This window comes from Ictalurus furcatus, chromosome 25 (assembly GCF_023375685.1).
Source record: "Ictalurus furcatus strain D&B chromosome 25, Billie_1.0, whole genome shotgun sequence".
Classification (NCBI taxonomy): domain Eukaryota; kingdom Metazoa; phylum Chordata; class Actinopteri; order Siluriformes; family Ictaluridae; genus Ictalurus; species Ictalurus furcatus.
In genome coordinates, this window is record NC_071279.1 from 20040646 (window position 1) to 20052903 (window position 12258).

Here is a 12258-nt window from a genome sequence, read left to right on the forward strand (position 1 = left end):
ATTGACTTGTATTGCAATAAAGTTTTCTGAATAACAATCATAAGCTAAGGTTATTCAAATGTGATAAACCTTAATTTCTATTTTCCTCGTATTGCTGAAAGAGCCAATAGTTGTAGCCTAATTACACAGCATGTAGGGTTGGCATTAATCCAGCACAACAGCCAATGAAGCTGCATGCTGAATTGCAAACACAAATTAAGGGAATCACATCTAAACAACAACAGTAGCATTTTTCTTCTGGCCTTGTTGGGATCCCTTAGAATCTCATAAAAAAGATAAGAGGATGTCTTACCTCTAATGTTTACATTTTAGTTTTGCGCTGTGACTTGGTTAGCCATTCTTTTCTACATCTTCACCAGAAGTTATTTGTCATTGCCTCATTTATAATTTATAGAGCACTGGTTACATTCATTCTAATACTGTTCATTTTCTGCTCCAGACATGGATGATGCCCAGGTACAAGTCTTCTCCTGCTCTCTGTGTTTACTTTCCTATCCATCTCAAATTAAACTCCACAAACACATCAGAAGATACCACTATGAGGAATATGAGAGACTGCTACAATCAGGAGAGTTAAAAGACATGAACAATATCACCACAATAAGCTCCAGTATTCAACAAATAGCTTCCTCTAAGAAACAAATGCAGAAAGGAGTCTATCCCTGCTCACAGTGTGGGAAGAGTTTTACTGACCAGCGTCATCTCACACAACACCAACGCATTCACACAGGAGAAAAACCATATCACTGCTCACAGTGTGGGAAGAGCTTTAATCAACGAAGTCATCTTCAAGCACACTTGCATATTCACACAGGAGAAAAACCATATCACTGCTCAGAATGTGGGAAGAGCTTTATTCAACAGAGTAATCTACAAAGACACCAGCGCATTCACACTGGAGCAAAGCCATATTCTTGCGCAGAGTGTGGGAAGAGCTTTATTCGACGGAGTGAACTACAAATACACCAGCGCATTCACACAGGAGAAAAGCCGTATCATTGCTCAGAGTGTGGGAAGAGCTTTATTCGACAGAGTGTACTACAGATACACCAACGCATTCACACAGGAGAAAAGCCGTATCATTGCTCAGAGTGTGGGAAGAGCTTTATTCAGCAGAGTAATCTACAAGAACACCAGCGCATTCACACAGGAGAAAAGCCGTATTCCTGCTCAGAATGTGGGAAGAGCTTTATTCAAAGGAGTAATTTACAAATACACCAGCGCATTCACACAGGAGAAAAGCCGTATCATTGCTCAGAGTGTGGGAAGAGCTTTATTCGACCAAGTGAACTACAAATACACCAGCGCATTCACACTGGAGAAAAACCGTATCACTGCTCTGAGTGTGGGAAGAGCTTTAGTCGACAGAGTAATTTACAAACACACCAGCGCATTCACACAAGAGAAAAGCTGTAAGAGTGCTCAGAGTATGGGAAGAGTTTTAATCAAAAGAGTAATTGCATACTTCAACAGATTTTCATAGCATAGTAATTGATTTGAGATTTACATTGTAAACTGGCCTTTAACAGTTATCATGATTTGTGTAAGGTATGTACACTACCATGCATATCTTAGGAATCACTCAAGTTGTCTTGTTTTTGAAAGAAAATCACAATTTATTGTCAGTTAAAATAACATGCAGCCTTAGACATTGTTAATGTTGCAAATGATTATTATGGTTGGAAACAGCTGATTTTAATGGAATATCTACATAGGCATTTTTTTATTTATAGAAATGATTCCATGTGAGAAATTGGCAAGAAATTTAAGTTATTTTACAAATGAGTATACTACTCCCTTCACAGAACAATGCAAATGACCTCTAAATAGGATAGAAAAAGAAGTTGTAGCCCCCGGTGTCTAAAGGTCCTTTCACACTGAGCGCGATTAAGCGACGTGATGACTCTCGTGAATCAAAACAATAATCAATATGGAGCTGTTCACACCGGCAGATCATTCGCAGCGTGACAAAGCCACACTTTTTTTCATCCAGTATATCGATTTTTTATTTTTTTTTCCCCGTCACTTTGCGACGCAACGGCCCATCCAATTAGCTTTGAGCTTTAGATCACGTGCCCGGAGACGCTGCTGTTGCACAAACGGGCGAGATAGGTGGTGCTATAGCACAGTAGGCTGTTTTGAAAACCAGTGTAAATACCGAAGAATGGTATTCCGGAAGAGTCAAGAAAATGGATATTAAGTTCTTATCATTTGCCATCAGTTTCCATCCACTTTTTTGCGTATTTTTGGTGTGCATCAGTTACTTATGCATTAAAAAGTGCCATTTGCTCAGCGCGTGTGCTTGCTCTCTCTCTCTCTCTCTCTCTCTCTCTCTCTCTCTCTCACTCACTCACTCTCTCTCTCTCACACACACACACACACAATGGAGATATAAACAAAATGCCTTCACATTCCGTGAGGCGAGGTAGCTGCCAAAAAAGTATATTTCTTACTTATTCTTTTCGTGTCGAGGTTCCACTTCATATTAGTTTCGTCCAGTAGGCGGCGGTCTCGATAGCCCTGTCCGTCGCGTTGTACAGGTCACACGCCATGGAGGAATGTGGACACGTGGGGCACTTCAGCAGGTGCACCATGGTTTGTGGCGCTGATCCGCAGGTGGCTCAATGAGTCAATTGGCCAGGGAGCAGTCCCCATCTGGCCACATTCTCCCCGCAGCAGCCAACTTGTGTTCTTAGCCTGTTTCACACCCTCCATATTGGCCTCGGTTGTTTGTGCCCAGGCGACAGCAGCAAGCTGTTGCACGAGTTAGTTCTCAATGGGCTGTGGAGATGGTATTCACCCTTTTGCCGGGTGTTAAAGCAGTGAGCTTTGTACGTGAACACCCTGTCCAGTGTGATCCCCAGATATCTTGGGTGAGGGCAGTGATCGATCGCTACACCATTCCAGGTGACACTCAGGGCTCTCCTCGCTTGGTGGTTGCGCAGGTGAAATGCGCAAGTCTGTGTCTCTGAGGGGTTAGGCCTAAGGCAATTGGCCTCATAGTACTGTCCTAGATGTTTCAAAGCCTCACACAAGGTCGACTCTACCTCTTCGAAGAACTGCTCTGCGCTGCTAAGGCCAGATTGTCTGCATACAAGAAACGTTGTGTCTGGGGCAGGCTGGGTTGGTCATTCATGTAGATATTGAACAGGCTCGGGCCAGGATGCTACCCTGTGGAAGACCATTTTTCTGACATCGCCAGTGACCCTTCCCCGTGTGGAGATGGACTTGGAATCTGTGGTTGTGGAGCAGCTCATTGAGAATTTTCATGAAGCCTCTGTCCTTGGTAATATTTGCGACTTTCATAAGCAGTCCCTTGATGTTGACTATGTCACAGGCAGCAGATAGGTCGATAATGCCACGCCTGAAATCATACCGAGTTCAAAGCCATCCTCAATGAACTGCGCAGCTTTAGTGTCTGGCTTATGCAGGACATCCCGGGTCGGAACCCAGCCTGTTCAGGTATGAGTTGGGGCTCGACTACGGGTGCCAGCCGGTTGAGTGCTTGAACAGCTTATAGGTGTGGCAGAGAAGAGATATTGGGCGGTAGCTTTTGGCGTCGGCAGGGCATTTCCCTGGCTTCAGCAATGCAATGACCTTTGATTTTCTCCATGCTCTTGGTATTCTAAGCATTGTTAGGCAGTTGTTGAAAAGTGCCAGGAGCCACGATGTTGCCACTGGACCAAGGTTCTTGATCTGATCTACAGTAAGATCAACACCACCAGCTGCCTTTCCATTTTTCAGAAGTTTCTTCCACCAAGAAAACAACTGGGCTGGTCTTGGGGATTAAACTTGGGTTTTGTTCCACTGCTGTATTACTGAATTTTATTTCACATTATTTAATTCGGACTAAAACAGCTTGATGGCACTGTTAAAAAAACACACACACAAATGTTCTGCCTCCCTTTCCGAGTAGAATCCACATAAAATAACAAGAGTTTGTTTCTGTGCTTCTTAACAGTTTGTGTTGTGGTGCTGTGCGCCAACATTTAAGTGATTCTTCTTCTCAGTGGTCAAAGACCACTGTGTGTGCAGGCATAAAATGAATTCTCCGTCAGCGCCACCTATCGTGTAGGCATGAATTAGCTGAAGGCATTCAATCGTTTAGCATTCGGTGTGAAAGCACCGTTCGTCTGTGATTCGCTTTGCTTTATTGCATCATGCTCAATGTGAAAGGGCCTTAAGTGAGGTGTAGAGAAAAACATTAATGAGGTGCAGAACAAATGAAAAGTTGCTGGAGGAGTTCTGGACACCAGCTGTCAAGCCTGGTGCAGGGAATATGATGGTTTGGGGGCACTTTGGTGCTGGTAAAGTGGGAAATTTGTAAAATTTGAAAGGAATCTTGAACAAGGAAGTTTATTACTCTATTTACAATGACATGCTATACCCTGTGACAGTGATGAATTGGAGCCAGTTTCATCCTACAGCAGGACAATGGCCCAAAGCACTGCTCAAAATTATGCAAAACCTTTGTAGGGAAGAAGCTGTCAGTGGAATTCTGTGTTTAATGGTTCTGTCAGCACAATCACTGGATCTCAACTCTATTGATCTGCTGTGGGAGCAGCTTGAGCACATGGTATGAAAAACGTGCCCATCAAACCAATCCAGCTTGTGGGAGGTGCCTTAGGAAGCACGGAGAGAAATTGATGCAGATGACCTAAACAAACTGAATGCCAAAGGTCTACAAGACTGTAGTTGCTGCAAATGGTAGATTCTTTGATGAAAGCAAAGTTTTTGAAGCACTAAATTATTTCAATCAGAAATCATTTTTAACTTTGTCAGTGTGTTGACTCTTTTCTGTTCATTTTGCAACTTATCTGATGCATGAAAGATTGTGGGTTTCATGGAAAATGTCACATTTTCTAAATGATTCCAAACTTTGAAACATTAGTGTGGATAAATGTATTCACTGTATGCTGTGAATATACCAGAGTTTCTCTTGGGACCTTTCGGTGTTTGTCACTGTGTCTGGAAATGATTCAGTAATGCACAGCCCACCACCAGGCATAGAGTTGTGCTGCATTAATAGAAAGATGCTCTTGGTTCAGCCTGATTCTGTTGTGTTTTTCACTTACAGTATGCTTCATTACTGCTTTTATTTAAATAAAGACATGTTCATTATTTTAAAAATCTCTTGCTCACTTTTTTATATAACTGCTAAGCCAGCCAAGAGGGATTTTCTGGAAAAGCAGGAAAGACAAATATTTTTCTTTTCTTCTCAGATTTTAGGGAAACTGCTTTTAACAAGGACAACGCCATCAGTTGAATCAACTCCAAACAGTGTTAACAGAGCTGTATCAGAATTAAAATGTATTATTTTTCCATCACTTGCAGGGAGAGTCTTAGGCCTTAGTTCTTACAATTCTTAAACAGTAACTGAAATCTCTTGAAGGACTGTGATTGTATCTGAATTATAAAATGAATTCTCTTGTAGAGAAATCAGTCCACCATGGATTTATGCACAGTGACCTCCACTAACATTGGCACCCTTGGTAAATATGAGCAAAGAAGGCTGAAAATTTGTCCTTATTGTTTAACCTTTTGATCTTTTGTTTAAAAATTACAAAAATACATACACAAAAATGGATATCAAACAATTGCAAACACAAACCGGTTTATCCAAAAAAAATATATGTTTGTTAAATATAGTTGTGCAGCAATTATTGGCACCCTTTTAGTCAATACTTTTTGCTACCTCCGTTTGCCAAGATAACAGCTCTGTGTCTTCTCCTATAGTGCCTGATGAGGTTAGAGAATACATGGCAAGGGATCTGAGACCATTCCTCCATACAGAATCTCTCCAGATCCTTCAAATTTCGAGGTCCATGCTGGTGGACTCTCCTCTTCAGTTCACCCCAGAGGTTTTCTATGGGTTTCAAGTGAGGGGACTGGGATGGCCATGGCAGGATGGTTTTGTGGTCAGTAAACCATTTTTGTTTTGATTTTGATGTATGTTTTGGATCATTGTCCTGCTGGAAGATCCAACCATGGCCCATTTTAAGCTTTCTGGCAGAGGCAGTCAGGTTTTCATTTAATATCTGTTGATATTTGATAGAGTCCATTATGCCATGTATCCTAACAAAATGTCCAGGTCCTCTGGCAGAAAAACAGCCCCAAAACATTAAAGAGCCACCACCATATTTAACCGTGGGCATGAGGTACTTTTCCTTATGGCTACCTCTCTGTGTGCACCAAAACCACCTCTGGTGTTTATTGCTAAAAAGCTTTATTTTGGCTTCATCTGACCATAGAACCTGATTCTATTTGAACTTCCAGTAGTGTCTGGCAAACTGAAGACGCTCGAGTTTGTTTTTGGATGAGAGTAAAGGCTTTTTTATTGAAACCTTTCCAAACAACTTGTGGTGATGTAGGTGACTTTGGATTGTAGTTTTGGAGACTTTCTTACCCCAAGACACAACTAACTTCTGCAATTCTCCAGCTGTGATCCTTGGAGATTTTTTGTCCACTCGAACCATCCTCTTCACAGTGCGTTGAGACGATATAGACACACGTCCAATTCCAGGTTGATTCATAACATTTCCAGTTGACTGGAACTTCTTAATTATTGCCCTGATGGTGGAAATGGGCATTTTCAATTCTTCTGCTATTTTTTATAGCAACTTCCCATTTTGTGAAGCACAACAACCTTTTACTGCACATCACAGCTATATTTCTTGGTCTAACCCATTGTTATGAATGTGTGGAATTTGGCCTGTGTGTTACCTCATATTTATAAAATAGATATGTAAAATAGGAAGTCATGGTTGAACAATTTCCAGTTCCTAGTCACCCAGGAGTACTAAAAAATTTTAAATATCAATGGGAATGTATTTCAAATATATTTTTCTGATATTAATTCAAAGGGGTACCAATAATTGTTGCACACCTATATTTATGTCGATGGTTCATGTTCAAAAGCCAAAGACAACACCACACTTAAGGGTTCATTACCCAATATTGTTCATGAGGTTCACTCAATTTCTTTTAAACCTGCCCCAGCCACCGAGCTCTCTTTCATGCACAAGTGGTGACTATTTACACTGATTCTAGATATCCATTTGGGGTGGCCCAAGGATATTGCATGCATGTGGCTTTATAGCTGCTGACAGTAACCTATCTCACATGCTACACTAGTCTCTTACCCCTTGGAAGCCTCTATGTTTCTCTATGTTTGCTTAGCCTCTAAGCAATTTGCTGTTGTTAAGGTTTGTGGTCATGATCCTGTTGATTCAGATTCTACTAGGGGCAATTGTTTCATGAGGTGGCTAAGTGGGCTGCCATAGAGGGCTCACCCTATTCTCACATCCATGATGCCATTGCATTTTTCTCGCATACATACACCCCCTGTGATATTGATATTATGTTTATTCAGACTTCTGGTACATAGGCTGACTTATCCTTTTGGCACATGGAGGGTTGTATGCCTGGGTTGGATGGTATTATTCACTGCCCATGAGGTCATGTGGCCCATCCACACTTTGTTCTTCCTTCCTTCTGCATCATTTTCACCATATTACTCATGACGCACAAAAGGGGGTGATCAGAAGTATTACTGACTGATTTTGTATCTCAAATGTTGTAAAAACTGTAAAACTTAAAACCATGAAATTTAAAACTCCTGGATGCCTGTTTGATTTGCGCCAGAGCCAACGTTCAAGGCCAAACTGCTAAACATGACACACAACAGCCAACTGACACACCCTTTCAGAGCCTGCAGATTGATGTCACACACATACCATCAGTATGAAACCTAAAGTACTTACTGGCTATCACTGACAAATTCTCTAAGTGGGTTGAGGCTTTCCCGTGCTCTAAAGAAAATGCAAGCACAAGGAAATATAATACCATGATATGACATCCTGCAATCGAATGACAGTAATAACTGCACTCCATTCGTGGCAAAAGTGACACAAAAGCTTTTCATATACCTTAGCATCAATTGGAACTTTCACATATCGTACCATCCTCAAAGCTCAGGTATTATTTAACAGAAAAATGGAACAATTAAGGACAGACTTATTAAGGCAATGATGGAAACAGGTAGAAATTGGGTAGACTTGCTCCCCGCTGTTCTCTGCGAGATTCAAATGATGCCACATCCAAAGTCTCAATTATCTCCTTTTGAAATTAAAAAGGTAACTAAATGTAACCCTGGTGTTTCTTTTACAGGAGACCTGGGCATGATTATCAGTGATGATATGCAAGCCTTAACTGCAAAATTGAACATATATGAAATTCTTGTAAGTTTATTCAGAATCCACAACATCCAGTTAATCCTGCCATTTTTATGGATACCAGCACATGTGGAAGTGGAGGGCAGTAAAACTATTGATATATTGGTTAAACAAGCTTTAAGGCACCCAAATATTGCATTCTGGTTCCATTAAATAAAATGTTTAATCTTAGATACTGAGGAAAACTCAGAGAGAACTGTTGCATCTTGATGGTCTCTTTTATTTAGGACTCGTCTCAGTAACCAGCAATACACAATCAAGCGCGCGCGCCCCCACACTGTGCTTTCTTCTCTGCTTCTAACAGTGCTACAGCCCCCCAATACAATGCACCACCGCCCCCTACTGGACAAACCCAATACCAACATTAACATACCGCAAAAATTGAGGTAAAAACAAATAAAAAAGCATTAATTAAAATGGAGTGACAATAGAAAGCTCCCTGGGACAGACTCCAGGTTCCCTGTGACCCTGAAGGAAGGATAAGCGGTATAGAAGATGGATGCATGGATGGATGACAATAGAAATGTGTCAGAGAACTAAAAAAAAAAAGAAGAGGCAACGATACAGTATTCAAAAGCAAGTTAATACAGAGAGGATAGTCTATAATAAACCAATAGAGGATACAATTATTACTCGTATAAGAATAGGACAATCAGGTTTAAATCAGTCATTATTTATAATAGGAAAATATGCAACAGGATGATGCATATTCTGCAGCCAAGCAGAGACAGTGGAACATGTGTTCATTCACTGTACAGCATATGAAAATATCTGAACTTAAAGAAAAACTACTCAATATGGGTGTAATCCACATTACAGTGTAAAGTCTACTAAAAAGTGGTTAAGGACAAGAGAAAGTATATAGTGCATTATTCAAGTATCTAAGATTACCAGGCATTTATAACACGATTTAAGTTTGAAATATACCCAATTCTCTTTTTTCCCTTCTTTTTCTTTTATACCTACTTTTGCTGCTCCTAACCAGTTGGTGGCGGTAATGCACCAAAAAGATGGTTTATCAACAGCCAATAAAACTTAAAAGAAGAAGAAGGAGGCGCTGTAAACTTACAACAGAAGAAGAGGATGTGGTTTTTCATTCCCGAGTGAATATTTGATTATTCCTAACTGGTTTATATACAATAACAGATTTGGTCGATTTAAAAATAAGCTTGTTACTGTGTCTGTATTTGAGGATGTTCACTATGTTCTACTTTAAAACCTGAGGTAAGTTTAACTAGCTGAGCTGCTCGGCTAATAGTTAGTGACTGAATCCCAAACCTTCGAAGTGCAGTACAGAGAGAATGATACAGTGGCGTATTAAATAATTTTTATTCTCCCAGTTTTCTTTTAAATGAAAGCTTCATAATTTACATGAAGTATTTTAGATTACAGTGAGTTATGCTTATGATCAGAGCCTCCTTTTCCTGAAACACCATTTAGACCTCATAATAAGACCTTATAATGGAATCAGCAGGGATACGACCGTGCTCTTCTAGAAAACCTCCACACACTCCTGGTCCCACTGACTCACAGGTAACAGTTATCTATATGTGTGCAATTAAACATAACATTTTTAATAACTAAGACATTCACCTGACTGTCTGAATGTTCTTCTCTTAATCAGCTTCCATCCTTGGTAGGTTGCATGCTCTCCTACTAATCAAGTAAACCATGTTATTATCGTCTCTTCTGTATCCTAATGGACTATATGTTGTGTTATACCACAGTTAGTTTCAGTCCACTAATTTGATTGGTCAAGTTACCTTGCAAGAGTGCTGATATTTAGTATAACAGCACTGGAACAATTCACTGTGTGTATCACTCCACTTATCTGTGTTTGCTGCATAAATTACAAATCTAGATCATTACATTGAAACTGTTACTACACTTACTACAGGCTGTCAGTTAGTCTGTGTGTTACACGGCAACATGGAAAGCTCTATCTAGCTGTGGCTGTTTTGGGAATTTTTTCCATTGACAGCAAAAATAAACCAGTATTTGGCCATATTGTGTCTGAAATGTTAGTTACTTGATATTAATTTCTTATTATGAAAACTATCACATAAAAGCAAGATCACACTCGCAGTTGTACTGCTGTACTGAATATCGGCACTGCTGTGATTACCTGCAGCCGTGAATTACAGCTGTGCTGATATTCTGTATAACAGCACTTTTGCTCATGCAATATTGCTTAATCGACTTTCTTTTGTAAATAAGCATTATTACTCTTTGTTCATCATCTTTGTGGGGATGTGCAGGCAGAAAAATATACGTCTTCAGATGGAGGGACATCAGGCTCTGTAGAACACATCACCTGTGTGAACCTTCAGAAACATGTGAAAAAGGAAGAAACTGTAGATGAAGAAAACTTCTGTAAGTCAACATGGCATATTACAATCCAGTCTAATATTCAGTACTAATTTTTAGTTTAATCTAATGTGTGAATTAACCACATCACTGGTTTTTCCCCATTTATATTTTATACTTCACATTTTTAAAGTGACACCAGTCTCTGTAGGACACATCGTACCCGTGGACCTTCAGAATCATGTGAAAAAGGAGGAACCTGAAGATAAAGACCATCTCTGTAAGACGACGGGGTGTATTATGTTCCAGTCTAGAACTCAATAACTAGGGGTGTAACAATACTAAGGCTGCAACTAACTATTATTTTCATAATCGATTAATCGGCTGATTATATTTTTTCTTCAATTAATCAGTTAAAAACTTTCTTTTATATTACTTTTGTTTTTTAATGACTATTTTTCCATTTGTTTATAATAAAATCCACAAACTTACAAATCTAAGTTTCAGAGAGGGGGAGAGAAGACTGGGAGGGCAGGTGGGGAGAGAGGACTCGGAGGGAGGGTAGGGGAGAGAGGACTGGGAGGGCAGAGAGGACTGGGAGGGTGGGGGAGGACTGGAAGGGTGGGGGGCGGGGGGTGGGGGGTCATCGAGGGCGCAGGGGGGAGAGGACTAGGCGGGAGGTAGATGACTGGGAAGGCGGGAGGGGGAGGTAGAGGACTGGGGGGGAGGGCGGGGAGTGGGAGAGAGGACTGGGAGGGCGGAGAGGGCGCGGGGGGGGAGAGGACTCGAAGGGGGGGACTAGGAGGGAGGTAGAGGACTGGGAAGGGGGGAGAGGGCGTGGAGGGGGAGGTAGAGGACTGGGAGGGCAGAGAGGGCGCAGGGGGGGAGAGGACTCGGAGGGAGGGTAGGGGAGAGAGGACTGGGAGGGCAGAGAGGACTGGGAGGGTGGGGGAGGACTGGGAGGGTGGGGGAGGACTGGAAGGGTGGGGGGGTGGGGGGGGGTCATCGAGGGCGCGGTGGGGAGAGGACTCGGGGGGGGGGAGAGGACTAGGAGGGAGGTAGATGACTGGGAAGGCGGGAGGGGAAGGTAGAGGACTGGGGGGGAGGGCGGGGAGTGGGAGAGAGGACTGGGAGGGCGGAGAGGGCGCGGGGGGGGAGAGGACTCGAAGGGGGGGACTAGGAGGGAGGTAGATGACTGGGAAGGCGGGAGGGGGAGGTAGAGGACTGGGGGGGAGGGCGGGGAGTGGGAGAGAGGACTGGGAGGGCGGAGAGGGCGCGGGGGTGGGGGGGTCATCGAGGGCGCGGGGGGGAGAGGACTCGGGGGGGGGGGGGAGAGGACTAGGAGGGAGGTAGATGACTGGGAAGGCGGGAGGGGAAGGTAGAGGACTGGGGGGGAGGGCGGGGAGTGGGAGAGAGGACTGGGAGGGCGGAGAGGGCGCGGGGGGGGGAGAGGACTCGAAGGGGGGGACTAGGAGGGAGGTAGATGACTGGGAAGGCGGGAGGGGGAGGTAGAGGACTGGGGGGGAGGGCGGGGAGTGGGAGAGAGGACTGGGAGGGCGGAGAGGGTGCGGGGGGGGAGAGGACTCGAAGGGGGGGACTAGGAGGGAGGTAGAGGACTGGGAAGGGGGGAGAGGGCGTGGAGGGGGAGGTAGAGGACTGGGAGGGCAGGTGGGGAGAGAGGACTGGAAGGGCGGGGGGGTGGGGGGGCGGAGAGGGC

The 12258-nt window shown here is 43.0% G+C and overlaps 1 pseudogene; it reads left to right on the forward strand.

The window, feature by feature from the left end:
• Positions 1-12258, forward strand: part of LOC128601620 (zinc finger protein 208-like) — a 60482-nt pseudogene that overhangs the window by 25615 nt on the left and 22609 nt on the right.